This window comes from Mya arenaria, chromosome 7 (assembly GCF_026914265.1).
Source record: "Mya arenaria isolate MELC-2E11 chromosome 7, ASM2691426v1".
NCBI lineage: Eukaryota > Metazoa > Mollusca > Bivalvia > Myida > Myidae > Mya > Mya arenaria.
This window is the reverse complement of record NC_069128.1, coordinates 29,224,598-29,245,908: the sequence shown is the minus strand read 5'-3', so window position 1 is coordinate 29,245,908 and position 21,311 is coordinate 29,224,598. Positions and strand designations below refer to the sequence as shown.

General features: G+C 34.2%; 1 pseudogene; it reads left to right on the top strand.

Annotated features, from left to right (window-relative positions):
- The first annotated feature begins 3,710 nt into the window (after window positions 1-3,710).
- Window positions 3,711-20,105, top strand: LOC128240262 (uncharacterized; annotated as a pseudogene).
- Window positions 20,106-21,311: the final 1,206 nt, after the last annotated feature.

Genomic DNA, 21,311 nt, shown 5'->3' with positions numbered 1-21,311 from the left:
TGTGCTCTCTTACACCAACATTTTTTCAATCAGGATATTATGATAGTTGTTTATGGTTTGTGGTCTGGTAGCTTGTGGTGTCTCGCATGATGTTTGTTTGGCCTGGATACTTGTGTTTTAAACATGATATTTAATAATATTGATTTTCATATTACGGATAATAATGTTTTATAGTTGAGTCAACATTGTATAAATACCTGTATGACGCCGGTATTTTTTATATTAGTACGTATGTGACTTGAAATGATAATATCTGTAACCGTGGTTTTGTTGATTAGTGGATGGGGACGATGCCGTAGAACTGTTTACTACTGGGGCACCGACACGTTTTGTTGTGAAGGCTGGAAGGCGGACAACGCTGGATCCTGTAGAATACGTGGGTATTTCATACGCCTCTTGTGCCCGTTTCATAAAAGGATCTTAGTCGTTCCCATGTGTAAATCTGCATTAACTTCACGGAAAGCAATGTTGTTTATGTTTGTTTCGTTTCTTTATAATATTTTGGACCTTAAACTTGTAAATTTTCAGTTCTCAATAACATATAGCAAAATTACGACAATATCAAACTCAGATAGTTTCTCTTTACGGTAAGATAATAAAAGGACCCCTTCTGTTTTCTTTATCAAATCACGTAGACAATGGGTGGGTTCTGATATGTTCTATAATTTGGTGAGTGTTCGCGTTCACTGTGTGTTTTTTTTTCATTTCAAATCTATTTATATCATATTTCACATCAGAAAAAGCTATAGTTTATGATTAAAGCTTACATACAGGAATAAACTCGTATACACTCACTATATTAATCACGTTTACAGCAATATGCAGAACACCATGCTATAACGGAGGGACGTGTATTGCCCCAGACAGATGTCAATGTCTTCCTTCTCATGATGATGGGAGATACTGCACCAATGGTAAGAACTATGACTGAACGCTAATAAATGTTGGGACAAGGACGAGGTTGTTACCCATATTCTAGTTTCAATCCCCAGTGATTTCCTGTTTGAATGATCGTTCCAAGACCGTCACCTCAACATTTATTTATACAGATAGTTTATAGCATGTGTGATATGTCTGTGAATGTTTTATGCGTTGTGTTTCTCCTGTTTAGTGTCTGCTAGGCGTTCGCTCAGTGCCTCTCAGCATGATTTTCATTATTTTGCTTGGGTTCTTGTATTTTCATTTATGATATGCCTATTAATTTCTATATCTAACATTGAAAATACAGCACGCCGTTTTGAAAAATCACCATACTGTCGTTATCTGGTTCCGTATCATGCTAGTATGGTGTGTAGTCTATAGGAACTACGTTTGCGTCTTTAGGCTAAAACTAACAGGTAAAAGCTGTCAAATTTTAGATACATAACGTTACCTTAATTTACTCATGCCACCAGTAGCTATTCGGGAACACTGTATTCAAAGTAACATGAGGATACACACGAAGCAGAGAACACTTCCGATCTATCTAGTAAACATGTTGTTTGCCAATTCCTGGGAGCAGGATTTGTTATTGGTCCCAGACAATTTATATAATAGATGGCAAGCTTATCATAAACATGAGCAGCTCGCCTACACAATAATGCCGAATTCACGTCATCGAAATTTATAGCGATTGACACCTTTTGTACTTTGACATTTAAGAATTGTTTTCGTGTTTGTAATTAGTTTATTTTGATCATATGTAAAACATTTTCTTCTTATTTTGCTCAATATGAAGTGAATTCTGTAGCTTCTCACTTGTTTCGCTGGAGTAGCGTTCCTTGAGATCAATACACATATTCATACGCGTAAGCGTATATTTGGACATTTAGCAGATAGCGGTAAATTAAAATCAAATTGAAACAAAAAAAACAAAAAGGAATACATAGGAAGGTATATAAAAAATGGAATATTATGATAGGACGTTTTTCTGGTGACCAGCATTACGTCTCGTTCGGTGAGTAAATACGTATCCGTCTCCACCTGCGGTCTCGGCGGATACGTCTTTTCACACTGAACTCGACGTGATACAGGTCACCAGAAAAGCTTTCTATCGTAATATCCCATATGTACATTTTTATTTCATGAACAATTTGAATGATTGCTATATATCAATAATTCTTATTTAAAACGGTATTAATTATTTGTATTATGTTTTTCATGCGTTTTGAAAAACACACACTTGGAAACCTTACTGGATAATATCCGTACAAAAAGCAATTTTTATTGTCTTTCGATTGACTCGTGTTTAAGATGGCCTATTTTTAAGTAAGTGTTGAGTTGTTTGTAGATCTATTCACACTGCGTAGATATTGAAGTTGTTTTTAGGTATACGTATATGTCTGGATACCAAAGTTGCTAAGCAACGAGTGAGGTATATTCCACTTTAAAGGCCGAAGGCACTTGTCCCGAATTTGGAATGAGACATATTATATATGTTAAATGTATGTATTGATAAAAAAGAATGAACTGTTTGATATGTTTATAGACGTTTGGACATGTTCATAGTTCGAATCCTTATATAATGACGTCTGGGTTAAACATATCCTAAAGTGTTTAATTAAACATTTTAATCACAGATGTAGAATAAACGGTAATTTGGATACATCATACTTAAACATAATTATGCGGGTTTTTTTGGTTTATTTTCTACTGATTATGTTCGTTCCCACTTCCTAAAATGCAAACGATCACGTATTAATGCTTGTGTTTTAAAATGATCCAGAAGGCAAAACACAGGACTTTGTAACGTAGAAATTGGTAATAACCAGAGGGGTGCATTACGAACAAGCTAAGACAAACAATTATTGTTGTACATTTTAAAATGCTATGAATCTGTCAGTGAGTAGAAGGTTATATCTACAACCCATCTAATAAGGCTGAACACACGTTGATTTTTCAACTTTATGTATACAATATCGTTTGTTTTGTGAAATGGCACACGGAGTAATAAAACATACAATGTATAAGCTAGGTTATTTATTTTATTTTAAGTCCAATGCTCACATCTACACCCGTGTTTCCCTGGCTTGTGCACATCGTCAAGCCGCTGTAGTTGTATGGATGGATGGCAAGGGTCAAACTGCCTGACATGTACGTATTAAGCAATCAATGTAAATAGTTACCCTGCAATGATATAGTGTTCAATACCACCAATAACCTTTTAAATGGACACAATGGTTGATCCAAAAACAATGTGTTTTAATTCTAATAATAACAGATAAAACATATTAGCGATAAAAAAATTCAAAACAACTCGTTTATAAAGGCTTCTCTGTTGGAACTATACACAAATAATATGTTGTTGTTTTTTGTTTTGATGAATAATTTACAGACGACTAATGGGTTAAACATAATAATACGATACATTTGAAACAAAAACTATTACATCAACCTATATTGTGCCCCAAGTGTGTCAATTTACTAATATTTTGAGAATTTGTTGTGAATGGCTTAAATGAATAGTTAAATGTAAGGACATATCAACTTATTTTGATAAGAGCTAACTTAATAATATTATAACTATTATCCGCGGTAGACTCATGGTGCTAAGTAGTTATACAATGAATGAAGCAGTTTACATAGTATTATTAAGCAACACAACTATTTTCGCAGCGAATTCAGTTTATAGCAATGATTTCCATTTGACAAAATTATGCCAAAATAATATAAAAATAACCTTACAATATGACAGGTAATCACTGTTACTTTTTTTGTTGCTGCAGTTACGAAGGGAAAGAACATGCCAAAGTTGCTTTCCTGCGATGTTACTTTGAAAGATGACAGAAGAACCGATTTAAAGAACCTTTTCTACATGAAGTATGTTTGGAGCCGTTTTGTTACATGTTTTACGTTTTAAGAGTGTGTATATACATCTTTCATTTCCCAATACTTCTAGTTGACATTCAACATGCAACGATTAGAGTGGTAACTACTTGCGTTTTGGTGTTATAACTGTTTGCAAATATACTAAGCATTTCAATGCTTTTAAGCATTAACTGGGCATATTCAATCTTTTAAACATTAACTGTGCATTTCACGGCTTTTAAGTATTAACTAAGCATTTCAAGGCTTTAAAGCATTAACTGAGCATTTCAATCATTTTAAGCATTACATTAGTATTTCAAGTCTTTTAAAGCATTAACTGAATATTTCAATGCTTTAAGCATTAACTAAGCATTTGAAGGCTTTTAAGCATTAACTGAGCATTTGAAGGCTTTAAAGCATTAATTGAGCATTGCAATGCTTTTAAGCATTAACTGTGCATTTCACGGCTTTAAAGCATAAACTGAGTATTTCAATGCTTTAAAGCATTAACTGAGCATTTCAATCATTTTAAGCATTACATTAGTATTTCAAGTCTTTTAAAGCATTAACTGAATATTTCAATGCTTTAAGCATTAACTAAGCATTTGAAGGCTTTTAAGCATTAACTGAGCATTTGAAGGCTTTAAAGCATTAATTGAGCATTGCAATGCTTTTAAGCATTTACTGTGCATTTCAAGGCTTTAAAGCATTAACTGAGCATTTCAAAGCTTTAAAGCATTGAATGAATGTGGCTTTTGCAATTTTTAGTGAAATGCAACATTTTAACACACTAAATAGATACCGACTGTCGCCTCCGGCGTCTAGCGTATTATTTTGCGTATCACGTGGAACTTCCGACTGAAGAGGAGTGCTTATTATCCCACAAAGAATCTATGCATTTATATATTGCATAAGTTTCACTTAAAATGCCCAATGAAATCATTACGCTCGCAAGAACCGCGTTGTTATAAATTACCTGTATTTTTGGCTTAAAGCATAGAGCTCTGTTTAACTGAGTATTACTTAGTATGATGTTGATCTAATTGTGTATTTTTATCAAAATGACATGATTATGCGACTGCGCTACCTAAAAATTGCCTGGATGTATATTTGGTAAGTCCAATTACGGTTTACAACACAACACTTCAAGTTCAATGATATAATATTTTTATTACACAGTGGGCCGTCTGGTACAGCCAATGTTATGATGCCTTTATTACACAGTGGGCCGTATGGTACAGCCAATGTTATGAAACCTTTATCACGCAGTGTGCCGTGCGCTGCAACCAAAATTATGATACTTTTATTATGCAGTGCGCCCTGTGCTACAACAAATGCGCCGATCTGGACTAATCAGGAGAATTTCAATTATGTCCAATTCCAACTTAAAGCCATGTTTGAACCGATGTATACGAGCTACCCGTCGGCGAACTATGTTTCCAAATCAGGTTTCGGAATAGTGTCAAGCAACGCCCATATGGTTCATAGTAAAGTCAAGAAGGACCAAAGTGGTAAGGAAACCATTTCTAAATAATTTAAATAATAAATATACTTACATTTACGAGCGGTTGCAAAATGCTAATTACATATTGATTAGGCATTTTTTGCTGTTTGAGATCCAGGTACGTCTGCAATGTGTACTTTATAGATGGCCTATCACATGCACAATTATGTATCCGAGTATCAGATACCAAAGATTAACACAATTTAAGTCAGCTGCAACTTCTACACGTACAAATTGTATTTTGAATACACCATATATAATAACATTTGCGAAATGACAAAAATAAACGAATATGCTAAAACCGGTCTCATGAAGGGCTGAACATGCAGAAATTATTCACGTGGCGGGGCGGAAATGCGAAACTGTAAAAAGTGGTGGGGCAAAATTGAGCCTAGTGGCGAGGCAAACAAAACGCCAAAATGTGCTGCTTTATTGTTTTGGACTTAGGCCTGGCTACTAGCGTATTTAACCCTGCAACTTGCGCTGCATTGTTTTTTTCATTTTAGCCTATTTTTGCTGCGAAAATGTGAAAACACGAAATGGCAGAAAACAACCGCAATAAGTAAAACAGCATGTTTTGACAATGATAGTGTTCGATAATTAAAGACTCTAATCGTTATTTTTCATTTAATCTGACTTAGGCATCCCGTTGATAGCTTACGATCACACGTTCAGCTGCTCTCAAGTCTCAAACACGAATCCGTTGTTTGATTTGAACTGCACCCTTACACAAAGAGACTACATATATAGTATTGAACATGGAGACAAGTAAGTATTCTTGTGTAAAGCATAAAGTTGACTTTCGCTTTAATTAACTTTTTTGACAATTGAGATATACGTGTTACTTATTAAGTATTTAAATGAAGACTACTGAAAAAGCAAACAAATACGTATTTGCCCGTTGCTACATAAAATGTCACAATTAAAAAAAACATTGAGTATAACTCGTGTAAAACTTGAACGTATAGTTATAAATATGTGTAGTTGTACGTAATGTAATGCGTGTTAACATTGACGTTCGATATCATAATAGAAGTGATAACTGCATTTTTATTTCCGCAGCTTTACCGTGACGTTCGACGTGAAAAGTGGTGGGTTCCGGAACCTGCACAACATAAACACAAATAGATTCTACACAACCAAGGTGTATGGTGGCCATACAGTGTCGGATACGGTGGGGTTTAAATTTGACTTTGTAGCTCCAAAGCATTGCTCCGAACAATACTCTGGAAGAACGTGTAGATCAGGAGAAGAGCCAAACACAGTCTACGAAGATCTTACTAAGGTATTTCTAATTGTATGACTTTTCTGCCTTTATTAGTTTTATGACATTTCTTAACGTTGGTATATAATTTCTAGTATATACAGAGCATAAATAAACTCGCAATACATATCGCAAGATATCAAAGTCCATTCCGCTCCACAAACGTCATAACATTCTTAATGAAGCTCAATGTAAGAATGAATTCATAAAACGGTGTGTCATTATGATGGTATCTATTTAAAATCATATGTCTATTTAGTAATTTAAACCAGTTATGTGTATAATAAAAGGGTTATCAGTACTGCGTTTTGATCTGTAATGTCGTGTTCGTCTCCTGTTGATATTAGAAGATTTTGATTTGTCAAGTCGAGCGCCTCGTGAAATAAAGCCGAAACTGAACAATTTTACTCGAGTCGAATACAACACCCAGGAGCAAAGCGCACTATATATAACCCTATTAGACCATGGCGGGTAGAAACTATGTATTTCTTAATAAAACACAGGGGCACAACTAGTAACCTTCATGTATAAAGGCACACTGATCAAGGATAAACAAACTCGAGACAATACATCAAATTCTATTAAACAACACACACTACACAACTATAAACATATTGCCTTTTTATATTTTGAATCCTATAGAGTTTTGAAAGAGATCTCATACTAGAGGGAAGCAACGAGTTGTATCGGAATTGCACTGAAATGTTAAAACATTTGTAATTAAAGTATAAACCAATAGTATGTGCACATTTCAAGTATCTGACGTAAAATCACTAAAGCTTATATGATATGACTTTTCTAGCCATCCATTATTATAACAAAAAAAAAATGCTTTTGTTAGGTTTCATTTTAAAGACACACAATCTTAAGTATGAATATTGATAAAGTTTTCACTGAGAGCTTTTTGGATATATGAATTATATTATTTAAGAAACAAATTAATAAAATTGCTATTTTATCTTAGTAATATTTTGTTTTATTAACTCCCTTTCATACATCATATAATAATAGTAGCGTCATTGTAGTGGTATTGGAATAATAATTTACTCCATGAAAACACCATATAATGATTACATAATATTTTAACATAGAAATAATCGCAATGTTAATATCTAAAATGCATCTTTACATTCAAATGTTGGATGGCTTACCTTAACATGATTGGGTGATACATTGAAATGAATCGCAGATAGGTTTTATATTAAAAATGACATCAACGTTTACGTGGAAATGTAATGTTATATACTGACAATTTAGCAGCAAATTAAATAACCTATTTGTGTTTGTCGCTTGTCCTATGAAGTTGATTTATAATAATCCATGGAACCATATTCCAGAAACCCATAACACCACGATGGTCCGGATGGTTCGACGATCTCTCTGGTCTCCTTGAATACAAACTAGAGGCATTTCTCCTTGAGCCCAATATCCATGACGAGCTAATTGAGCTAAATCCGCTGTCTCCTGTTTTCACCTACACTGAAAACGATACCAACAATGTCGAATTTCCGACATTCACTCCTCCGAGGTCGGGGATGTTTTCCATTTTACTGACAGCCGCCGATATGGCTAACAATACAAAGATTGCAAGACGTCTAGTCTTGTTTGACAACTCGTCTGAAATAACAATTACAAAACCTGGTCTTTTAACGAAAATGCCAGACGCTGAAGATGTTGAACAAATGGTCGTTGGAGACGGGGGGTTATATATTGTCAGTGCTATAAAGGATACTGGATTTTTGTGGCAAACATCTGAAAATAATTTAAAATCACGGATTGAAATCAATTGGGAAAATCACTTCATAAATAAATTACACGACGATGGAAAACTTCTAAATAAAGTATTACCTTACCCGACACAATTCCAAGACTTGGAAGATGATGGAGTTCTCAGAAGCAAAAAGTAAAGTCAATTATTGTTACAAACAAATAGAACATTTAAGATTCTTTATCAGGCCAAATCAAGCCGCTTCTTTGTTAAGTCTTAACCCAATATCTTAATACCTATATACATATCTTCAACAACAACACACACTCTAGATTAAAGTTCATTTATTCAATATTAACCTTAAAAATAAGAAATATAAAATTGGAGTTTATTCGCCCATAAAAATCAAAACCTATCAATCCGCGGACGCCAAAGATACTTACCGTTTAGAATGGCCGGAGTATTACCCTTTGTTTGTCAAGACAGCTGTGCAAGTTGATATAATTCAAGATAAGGCCCGTTTCTTGACCGAAATCTTGTTCTTGTGTCCATTTTGAATCGCCATAAGAGTATGACCTAGGTGGGGCTAAGATACCTAAAGCATAACAATATATCGTGATATCTGTTTCAGATACGTTGCTATCGATGACAATGAGGGAGATTAAAGGAGATACCAAATAAACATGGACTGGTCAAATTTGAACTAAATCGTGTCTTTACTGACGACAGACAGGTGAGTTTGTTTTGAATGTTCAATTGTTGTTATATAATTATATTTACGATGTCTTTTCGTAAACTCCTTGATAAGAGGACTTATTATGTTCAGTAAACTCCCATCACAATTAGGTTTTAAGAGCTAGAATTGTCTGAATTATCCATTACAAGTAACAAATTCATCAAAAGAATACCAATTTAGATTCCAGTATCAAACTGGGAGCATATACCATTGGAGGAGAGCTATGTCATCACGGAGCAACTCGATGATGGGAGTCACGTAAGGGTTTGGCTACGTGCAACTGATGCCATGAACAATACAGCTGTTGATTACACTGAAGTTCATGTTGACAACACACCACCGAGATTATCCGATCAGCGACTCCAAGAAAACGTTAAAAATGGGACATATACGTACACATCGAGGTAAATGTTTTTGTCTTTTTTATACGAAGACAAAACAAACTTAAACAAAGCTATTTTGAGCATATGCACATGTATTGTCTTTCAGTTTTATCAGCTCATCAGGAATTATTGTAGGCATTAGTTCCAGGTATGCTAATTCGCAATACTTTGCTCGACTCCAACATCACCGACGCAGCCACCACCATAAACGACGCGAATATGTGGAATTTCCTAATACAAAATGAGCCAACACAAATAATGGTAATAAAACAATGCATTCACATTAGATGTTCGATAAACATCTTAATGTTTCAAGATCTTTTCAGGGTCACATTTAAAGCATCGGACGATGGTAGTGGGGTTCATAAGTTGCAAATGACGCTTTATGTCGGTAACAGTTCTACACCAAAGAAAATTCATTCTGTTTCAGCAAATAGAAACGACGTAAGTACATGTCTGTAATCAGGTCTTGAACTGCTATTATCAGATATAGGTATCATCGAACACTGTACATATATTAAGCAAAAAGTATAACGTCAATGCTTTTCATGAACAATTGACGGAGCCTTTTGAGTTATATGTTTAAGGCCATCGAAATTGCTCCTGATAATTCATGTTTCTGTTTCAATTTGTTAAAAAAAAGAAACAAACGTGTTATTTTGCCGAATGGGTCTGCTACTATTTGATCCTCTTCTGCCTGATGCCGTTCTGGATATCATAGAAACAACCATATTAGTGTAACGGTCCGCTGTAGGCGGATGTGTGTTTATAATATTCCGTATAAAACGGAAGTACGTTCCTAGTACGTATGTTAACTTGGTAATATGCAAATTAGCAAAGCCCGGAATATGTAAGAATAGAGAAGTTAGTGTATATAACGACCAGTGGACCCCTTCAGGGTCGAGCATGCTTTTCCTTGAAGGGATTTGTTGGGGTTTGGTTGGCTCGCACGTTACAAATGGTGGCAGCGGTGGGATAATGACAACTGCCAGAACGGAGTTGCCTTACCCTTACTCGTCCCAGACCAAGACTCGGGACGAGTCTTCTCGGAGGGGAAAGTAATGTAACGGTCCGCTGTAGGCGGATGTGCGTTCATAATATTCCGTATAAAACGGAAGTATGTTCGTAGTAATTGGTAATATGCAAATAAGCAAAGCCCGGTATCTGTAAGAATAGAGAAGTTAGTGTATATAAAGACCAGTGGACCCCTTCAGGGTCGAGCATGCTTTTCTCTGAAGGGATCTGCTGGTGTTTGTTTCATTACGCCAGAAAGCTCGGCTGTCTGGTGTTTGTTTGTTAGCGGTGCACGTTGCATTAGAAAGCATTTCATATATCCACATTAATAAAGCCACGATCTGTTTCATTTGCTATTTCTGGATTTGCTCAATTTCATTGTACGTATTGCTCAGTAACGGTGAGTACAATACTTTCAATGCCCCAAAGGTTGAAACTATAGTTCTGTTGTCCGCTAGAGTTATTGCCAGAGTGCCGAATTTATAGTTCATTTACCGTTTGGAAGTAGAGAAAGCGAAAGGAACTATAAAACCTTATTATTATATACGCCGCTCCGTATTTGTATACCACCAATCATTAATCTATGTGAGTTAATGTGAACTAATTAGTTTAAACAATATTTTATTACAATATTTTACAGACAATAAAAACAAAATATGAAAATGATACTAATTATGCTCTGCATTTTCGTAAACAAGTCACCACGTACTCGTAATGCTAGTCTTAATAGTCATTCTTAATAATGTACACATATTAATACCAAAGACAACAGTACTATACCCCATACATTAAAATGTTATACAAAATTCATTATTTTTTTCAAACTTACCTTGTACATATACTTGACATATTTAGAATAAGTCCATGTATTAGACGATGTAAGTAAGTGTTTACCTGTTCTTCTCCGTAATTATATAAATGCAACACTGTCAATGAAGGGAGCTTTGTGGTTTTGAAAGATGTAAAGTGGTACCTAGTATAAGCGACAAAATGAATGGACCCGATCAAATTCAACAAGACATATTTGGTTTGTCTTTGTTATTTTACAGACTGCAGGCATCTGTGAAAAAGACCCATCGTGCAACTGTGTTCTGGATGTGTGTTACCGCCTTCAACAAATAATCGACTTTGACAATTGCTGGTTTCTCGTCCCAAAAAAAGATCTTAATAAATCGGGCATAGTACAAGTTACGACGTACAACCAGGCTTGCTATCAAGAACATTCAACTTGACGGTAATGACAAAATTTAAGGCAATACACTGTTTTAGGGAGTATGAGCTATTATATAACAGCTTGTAAATGATATCATTTAGTGCTCAAATACACTCTGAGCATACTAAAATCGAAATGCTTCTGAAAATGTATTCAGTTTACAAACTGAATTGTTTTCCATGTGTTTACATTTTGAGTTGTGATTAGATTAAAACGTGATAGCCAGATAATGATAAAGTATTTGATCAAGAACACTGCTATAATAATACTTATTTACGTGTCTATAAAGCATCATATGACATTAAATTTTCTATATTATTTTACTTTGCAGATTACACACCTGAATGGATTAAATGGCCTTGAAGAATGTAGGTTAAACATATTTAAAAGTGACATGTACTGTTTACAAACACCTGACAAGACTGTCCCGACCATAACAATAATAAGTTAAATTAGTTTACAATAAGACTTTACACTTAACCTCTAATACTACTACTACTAGAAGTAGTACTAGTACTACTACTACTACTACTACTACTACTACTACTACTACTACTACTACTACTACTACTACTACTACTACTACTACTACTACTACTACTGCTACTACTACATCTACTACTTCTAATACTACAACAACTACCCTTACAACGACTGGTAATACTTCTGCTACTACTACTACTACTACTACTACTACTACTACTACTACTACTACTACTACTACTACTACTACTACTACTACTACTACTACTACTACTTCTACTACTACTACTACTACTACTACTACTACTACTACTACTACTACTACTACTACTACCACTAACAATACTTATACTACTACTACTTCAACCCCTACTACTACTACTACTACTACTACTACTACTACTACAACAACTCCTACTACTACTACAACTCCTCCTCCTCCTCCTACTACTACTACTACTACTACTAGTGCTGCTGCTGCTGTTACTGCTGCTGCTACTGCTGATACTGCTACTACTATTAGTACTACTACTACTACTACTTTTTGCAACATATATTGGGAATTTTAAGAATTTTGTCTTCTACTTATTTTCAAAAACATATTCAGATTCCGGACCAACGAACATTCGAATTGAAGAGAGATTGCCATATGGAGTCAGACTTACTTGGGATATACCTGAAACACCTACATGCTACGGTAGGGTGGAGATAGCGCTAGTCGTTTATCTTGGCAACGGACAAACTAGAGTGATACAGGTTAACAGCGAGCAGAATTCTGTTGATGTTGTCGGCCTGGACCCAGACAAAGAGTATAGTGTGTCACTGAAAGTTGGATACGAGGGGACCGAACTGGCTGCTCTACCATACGCTTTTAAAACTGGTAATACTACACGACAGACAAAAACATGTCAACACACTTAACGAATCATAGTGTTACCCTGGAGAAATGCCTATATAACTAATAGGAATCTAGACATCATTTTTCTAATTATAGGCGATTTGCTCTTTCTTAAAAATATTAAACTTAATATCACCCTTTCTGCAGAGAAATAAGAAATCAAGTATTTGTTTTCTTCAGCGGAGAAAGAAAATCATCTGCAAGGAGGCATAATTGCCGGCATTGTTGTCAGTAAGTTTATATAACCTGCTGGTACATGTATATTAATAAACAAATTTAAAACCTTTTAAGAAGTTTTTAAAACGTTTGCACGTTTTACATGTTGTCTTTTTTGTTATGCGCAATACCGTAAACAATATTTCATGAATGTAAAGGGGCATTTTTTTTGTATAAATAGCCTTTACTTTTACTTTTTTTAAACTGTATGTATAATTTATTTATAATGTTATTGAATTAACATCTTATTTACTATAAAAAACACATTTAATCCATTAAAGGTGTACTGATTATAATCGGACTGTTGGTGGCAATTTTTGTGGTCATGTTAAGAAGAGGTCATATGCAGCCGGTACGACGAGGACTTCATGCAGTATCGGTCAGGTATAGAAGAACAATGGCTGGCAACGACTTTTCCAGAAAAGTAAGTGTATCAATAGTATTTGCAGAGTCTCATATATTATTATCACAGCTTCAATATAGCTAATGGGTGTATAAATCTCACAAAAATCCTACTCTTGGCTTAAACACGATTCTAATAATTGGATTTACAATTAAATAGTGTTACAGTCTCTTTAAATTAGAATAACATTTTCTACCAACTGCTCTGTGATGAAATGTTCATTATGCTAGTTATACTTATTTTATCGAATTTGTGTTAGGCATCATTATATATGAACCTGTTTATAACGAATAACGTTATTCATTAAGTCTACTGTCATTTGAATTTCCTTGTAAATTTTGTCAAACTATTGTTTAAACGAATTTTTGAAAAGTACTACGTGTTTAGTTTTTTTAATAGCATTTGCAAAAAAAAACATGTGGGCCAATTATCACGTTTACACTAGTAGACACTTTCTTGGCTTTTGCGATATAAATTCGACCTTACACGAAAACGGCTCATTGCTGTTGTTGTTGCTGTCGATGGTCATGATTCTATTTTTGAAATATCTATTTCAGAGCGCTCGGCCTTGTACAAACCCTATGTACATCTACGGTGACATGGACTTCTCGGACCTTGATTCTTGGCAACTAGCTCGAATTGACGTCAGCTTGCAAAGCATAATGAAGTCCGGGTCGTTTGCTGACATTTACACGGCTACCATCGCAAACAACGGCAACACAGCGGTGGCGAAGGTTCTTAAAAGTAAGTAAACGTTGTTCATGCTTGCAAGATCATGTATGAGACGTTAAGCTATGATTCAAACATACCTGGTAACTCCCCTATTACCTTTATAAAACAGTTAAATTTTACAGAATTGTAAAACTATTGTCATAGTAATATTAACAGTCTGTATACCAATACACAACTTAAGGCAAACCCTGATAATTGTTTGTAACAATGCTATCCTTAGGAGCTTTGTTATAGGGTATTTGTCAATAATATGTATAATATTAAATCTTGCTAATTCTTCCTTATTACTACCTGCAGTAAAATGTATTTATTAAAGTTCCATGGTTCACAAAAATATTGCGTTTTAGAGGGATTTACAAAACAAGACGAACATCTAATGAAAGCCAAAATCAATTTCTATTCTACCGTTGTTGGAAAGCATGAAAATGTAATCAGTTTTATCGGAGCTGTTGTCGACGACACAGTCAGTAAGTATCTTTGAATAGCGCTAAATTCATATTTATAAGGCATGTACTCCATTTTTATAAACCTAAAGTGTTTGTTCATGAACGGAATGCATGTATCAGAAAAAACTAACGGATGATATCTGTACTACAATTCTATGTTAAATATTTTTCTTACAAACAACATTTGCAAAATTGCCCAAATCATTAAGGTCAATGACAAATCTCAATTCAGCCGAGCTGTAAATGAGTATTCGCAATTTAGCCGAGCTGTCAATGAGCAATCTCATTTCAGCCGAGCTGTCAATGAGCATTATCAATTCAGCCGAGCTGTCAATGAGCAATCTAATTTCAGCCGAGCTGTCAAAAAGCATTTTCAGTTAATCCAAGCTGTCAATGAGCATTCGTTATAAAGCCAAGCTGTCAATAAGCCTATTAGAGGTACGTTCATTGTTGGCTCCGTACGTGTGACAGTGCTTTACATTGGCCCACGTAAAAGAACCAGGGCAACTCTAACACGGTTAAAATCTGTTTGTGCATTATTCTCCAGAATCCTAATACGACTAACAATGCCTTGTTTCAGCATGTATTTTCTTTGCTCCCAATGGAGCTTGAAAAGTTATCCAAACAACATTTCCTTTTTAGTGGGACCGTTCATCATATTTGAATATTGCACCAATGGACAACTTAGTGACTATCTTCAGACAATGAAATCCAACATGACCCCGGAGAAACACGAACATCTATACAGGTTTGGCTTGGGTGTAGCCCGTGGCATGGAATACTTGGCCGGAAAAGAGGTATATTGAATGTAAATAAAATGTTGATATACAGGGGGAATATATGACATACTTTTCTGAAAGATATAGATGGCATGGAAAACTTGGCTGGAAAAGAGATATATTGAACTGTAATTTAAATATTAAAATGAAATTGAATACATTAGCTCATTTTGACATGACCGTTAAAGCCATTATTGCAATTCGTCGAATGTTTGTTTTGGTGAGTCAATTGGATAATGATGTGCGTATATATGTTAACAAGGTATAATCTCATACAGAAGGAATTAAGTTTGGCAAGTTTTTTACCGTTATGTATATTTATATCATAATATACCTGCAAACAATGTATTAGTCAGCACAACCCAGAGAATAGGTGTTGAGGTTTCATGGTAAATAAAATGTTAATATACAATGGAATGAATTTGCATACCTTGATATGACGGCCGTTTCATGGCCTCTTAAATTGACACTAGTACTGGTTTCCAACCAGGACTCGGATGCAAAGGGAATTATATTAGCTATATGTATTAGATGTCGTCACAGGGAAAACATCATGTCAAGATGCATTGGTAAATTTGTAGATTGTCCATCGGCGACTAGCAGCACGAAACATTCTACTTGACAACGCTCTTGAAGTTAAGATTGCTGGTTTCGGACCCTTGCAAGTGGACGAAGACAATGGAAAACGCGTAACTACAGATAGTTTGAACCGCAACGTGCAAATATTCATTTTATTGTTCATTTTTAAATTTTCAGTTTTTGAAATAAAATCAACTATGTTTTACACATACAAAAAGTACAAGTAAATTAAAAAGTACACATGATCTTAAATACGCCTCACACAATTGCGGTTTCTGTTTTTAAAATAATCTATATCCTCGTATCGGTTGCTTTCGCTGTGTTTTCTATACGACTTTATTCGCTCTTCTCTTAGTTCAGAGTTTATTTAAACGTTAAACATATTGATTTGAAACTCTTCATTGGCACTCAATGTGCCTGGTGTATAGATCTGCCTTTAAGCTCACACTATTTTGCGAGATTCATGTCTGAATAATGGATGTTCATGCTTGTTATTGCTGATTTTGTTATGTACATACTATAATCTAGGCTTCACTGATTCCTTTAATGTTTTCTATAAGCTTATTTTGGCTGGTATTTATTAGTGGCCTCAATCTAAGAATGCCGAAGTAAATGGTATTACCTTGTATGAATAACGGAGCTGTCACTGAATGTAAATGATGCATGAAAATACGATGACATACGTTCCATATTAAATACATCCATGACCCTTTATTATTCATTCTTATTATGTTATTGTATTCAACTTCTTCCCTTCCATTTTTCGGAATAAAACGACATCATAGCATAATTACAGGAGCGTATACCAATCAAGTGGATGGCTCCCGAGTGTTTGAAGACAACAAAGGGAGCGAAAGAAAAGAGTGATGCTTGGTCGTACGGCGTCGTGTTATGGGAAATATTTTCTCTCGGTGGGTATATAAATGATAATGTATCACACGAATGGGAATTCGAATTCAGTTTCTTTCTTTGGCAATCGTAGTATATTGAGCATTTGCAAATCAAACCAGGCATTAAGTTGTTTATATTCATAGTAAACGCCCTTGAACAAGTAGTACACTCTAGTCATCATCTGCGCAGAAATGGACTACTGTCCCTTCCTAAATCTACATGTTTAAGTCGTTATTATCACGTTAATGACATTAACTATAGCAGAGACAGAAGTCGGTTTCTCAAGTGACATTGAACTTTGGAAGGGAGAGTGTCAAGATCAGACTGATTTCCTAAACTAGTATTAGGTGAAATATTAATCAATTACTCAAAACAGTCCGCTTAACAATATTAATGGTAATAATTTGATTTTTTGTTATTTGGTCTTTGTCTATGTGTTTTGATCATAAATGACGTCATGAAAATAATCGCCTTAAGATTTATAACTCACATTTACATATATACCTAATGTCATAACTCCCACGTGACATCATATATAGATAGTGTTTTAAATGGTGCGTGACAAAAGCAAAGTTTGTGGTATTTTGCGTTATAACTGATAAAATATACTTAAATGATAGAAATAGGTATTGCAATATATGGTCATTCAAAACACAATTGATTTAACTTGATAATTCAAACATGTATTAAATAATCATGCAATTGATATCCTCTGTGTTATTCAAATAATGTTGATGGTCATTTAAGCAAGTGTTTTAGATTTTGAAAGGTTTACAATTAAATACGGTGATTGTTCGATAATCTTTGAATGTGGTATTTGACAGGTGATGCTCCCTATGAAGATATGCCAGGAAAAGAGATCCCAGCAAGACTGAAATCTGGTTACAGACTTCCTAAGCCAAAACAGTGTGATGACAAGTGAGTTTAGCTTAGCATTTTTTATGCCCCTGTATGAGAACAGTGCGATAACAAGTGAGTCTGGATTAACATTAAACATGCACCAGGCCCCAATTTCTCGAAATTTCTTCAGCTGAAAAGGCTTAAGTAGCTTATTTCAATCAGTAATAATACATACATAAATTATATTTTGATAAATTACAAAAGGTTAATTGTGATTATCATAAAGATAGTTCTTATCTAAAATATAAGAACATTTAAAGAAGTAAATATTAAGCAAATTATTGAAAAGCAAAAATAGTGAACTTAGCTTAATCCTGTTATAAGGTACTTAAGATCAGTGCGATAATAAGTCAGTTTGGCTTAACATTATACATGTAACTGTATAAAAACAGTGCGATTACAAGTTAGTCTAGCCTGACATTATACATGTAACGGCAAAAGAACATTGCAATAACAAGTGAGTCTGGTTTAACATTTAAACCTGCACCAGTATAATAGTATTGGGATTACAAGTAAGTCTGACTTAACATTAAACCTGCACTGGTATAAGAACATTCCAATAACAAGTGAGTCTTGCTTTACATTACATCTACAGCGTATAAGAACATTAGGATCATAAGTGAATCTGGCTAAACATTTAACTTGTAGCGATATAAGAATAGTTAATGAATTACTTATAAGTATCAAGAACGGGTTAGTAACTTTCTTTTTTTCAAAACATGATGTCTTTCATACGAGTATGTTCATAATTTCGATTGTTTATAAACGACCTTGAATGTGTTTAACCAACTCGTCAATTAAAATTTTATTCCGATCAAAGATAACGAAGGAAACTAATATATAAATAACAACATAGCCATGAGTTTGTAAGCTAGCATAACGGTATGACGCAATTTTGTTAATCAGTAATTAATTCAGTACTGAAATATTGCTGATACTTTTTGGGTGTTATAAGTATTCAACTTGAAGGTGGTATGATATAATGACGCAATGTTGTTTCTCAGATAGTATTTCTATTCCAAATTCCAGCTACTTACAGGTCGTACGACGTTATGACGCGATGTTGTGTCCCAGATATTATTTCTTCACTAAATTCAAAATACTTGTAGGTGGCATGACGTAATGACGCGATGCTGGCAAGCCAACCCAGATCAACGCCCGACATTCAAAGCCATAAGAGGGGAACTGGACGAAATGTTTGTGGCCGCGCCTCAAGACGACTACTACTACTATAGGAAATAGGTTTTGACGATCGAACGAGCGACAGATTGTATATATCTAACACCAATGTATCAGTTGTGAGCTTGTTGACACTTAAATTATAGTATAACTTCAATATTTTCTATTGTATCATATGAGCGAAAATGAGTCGTGTGTATGTATTCACGTTAACAAAGAAATCTAAAAAATGTACAGAACAGTTGAATTGAATAAGCCTTTTTTAACATAAAATGGCTGTGATGGCCATCTTCCTAGGCATAATACCCTACCTAAAGTAAATGTGTAACTTTTTCCTTCAAAGGACTCATTTTCCAAGTCATATAATTTTGATACTCCATTTCTGATGTTAACAAGCAATCCTATTAAATTATAATAATTTACAATAGGGACGTTGAGTTGATTGTATATATCTGACAGTATTTTTGGAAAACATTGGAATTATAGTAACCATATATATCATGTATTATCATGATTTCATATTTAAGTTAAATCGCTTATGGAATTGTCAAACAATTCTAGAAATTACTGTTTGACCAAACAATTTTTTAAACAATTGTGTATAAGTCGATACTTTCATAGATATCGTGTTCAAGACATTGTTAAAGCAAGTACTATTTTGTATATCATATTTTATAATGGTTTCATATTTAATTAATAGTATATATGAAGTTGTCAAACAATTGTAATATTATTGATATTTGTCCATACCAGTATTGAAACATATACATGTAAATAAATGACAATTTCAATCCCTTCATATACATAGTGAACGTTAAAACTGAATTTAGCTAACATTGTTAATTGCATAGACAACAAGAAATTGAAAGTAAATTTTAATGCATGTAATATTTTAGCATAGCAAACATATAGTGTTAAAGTCTTTATATTTTTCACAGCATTTTATTGTTCAACATCTTAAAATTAAATTACACGGTTGAAAGGTTGATCATCAAAATGTGTTTTCTTGTTTATATTGTTCGGCTTCTTCAACGTCCGACTCTGTGTTTGAAAAGGTAATAATGGCGTCCGTGTTGACCTAATCTGTGGCTGTGTACCGCATGAAATGAGATTTTGTTTTATGAAACAACCTAATCATTTCAACACGATCTATATTTTTGAGGGCATCATTCGTACAGGAATTTCTTGCTTGTGGATTTCGTACACACAATGAAAAGGAATCAAATAAGATTGACTTTCACAAATATGAAATCTAATTTCATTAATTTCTTAGGTAAGCTCGACCACGAAGAAGAATATGAAAGTGTTTTACAAGCAATAAACTTAATTTCTTCTATAATGCCTTCACCTATTGGATTGCAGAACTGATTCTGGGTAAATGATTTTAGAAAAGTGAAAAGTTTATAAGCAGACTTTTCTTTTGAAATTTTAAGTCATTAGGTAGTTGTCCTCTGCAATGGTCTGTTTGGGAGTCATCGACACTAATAAAGTTCAAGAAAGTCCTTGTTTACCGTTTCTCAACCTTTGTTCACTAGCTGGATAGCCAACATTTATTTAGCACACAAAATGGATAGTTAACAAATAATAAGTAAAATTGTTCTCTATAAGGAGATCCAAACAATACGGCTGCTAATTCGTGACTGATGAAAACATGTAAAAAGTAAAACAACAAAGATACAGGGAATTACCAACGTGCAAATTGCTGCAAAATATGTTTAAAGACATTTTAAAGAGGTATGCATATAATGCAACAGGTGTCAATTGAAACACACTTTATCTTTATTTATTTTTTTAAAAAGGATTACAGAATGATGGGTTTGATATTAGAAACAAAGGTAGTGGGGATCAAAGAAGCCAAATATTAACCCGCAAGATAAGTAAAAATTGTAATAAGTTATTTAACAAACATCTGTATGAAAACAGTCTAGAAACAAGAAAATAATTGTTTAATCAATAATAAAATAGGCATGTTGCATTTTCTTCAAATGTCCAAAATTAAACAATATCTTGTATCAAAATGGAGCATCATAATAAATCTACTTGGTCATTAATTGATTTAGTTAAGGGGTTTATTTAACCATTTGCGCATGCGTATTGGTTAGTATAAATGCAGTTTGCGATGACACTAAGAAAGTTATGGCTTCTTTTGGGGTTTTTTACTATTAAATCGGCCCACGCTGCGATCGGCCTGCTGATT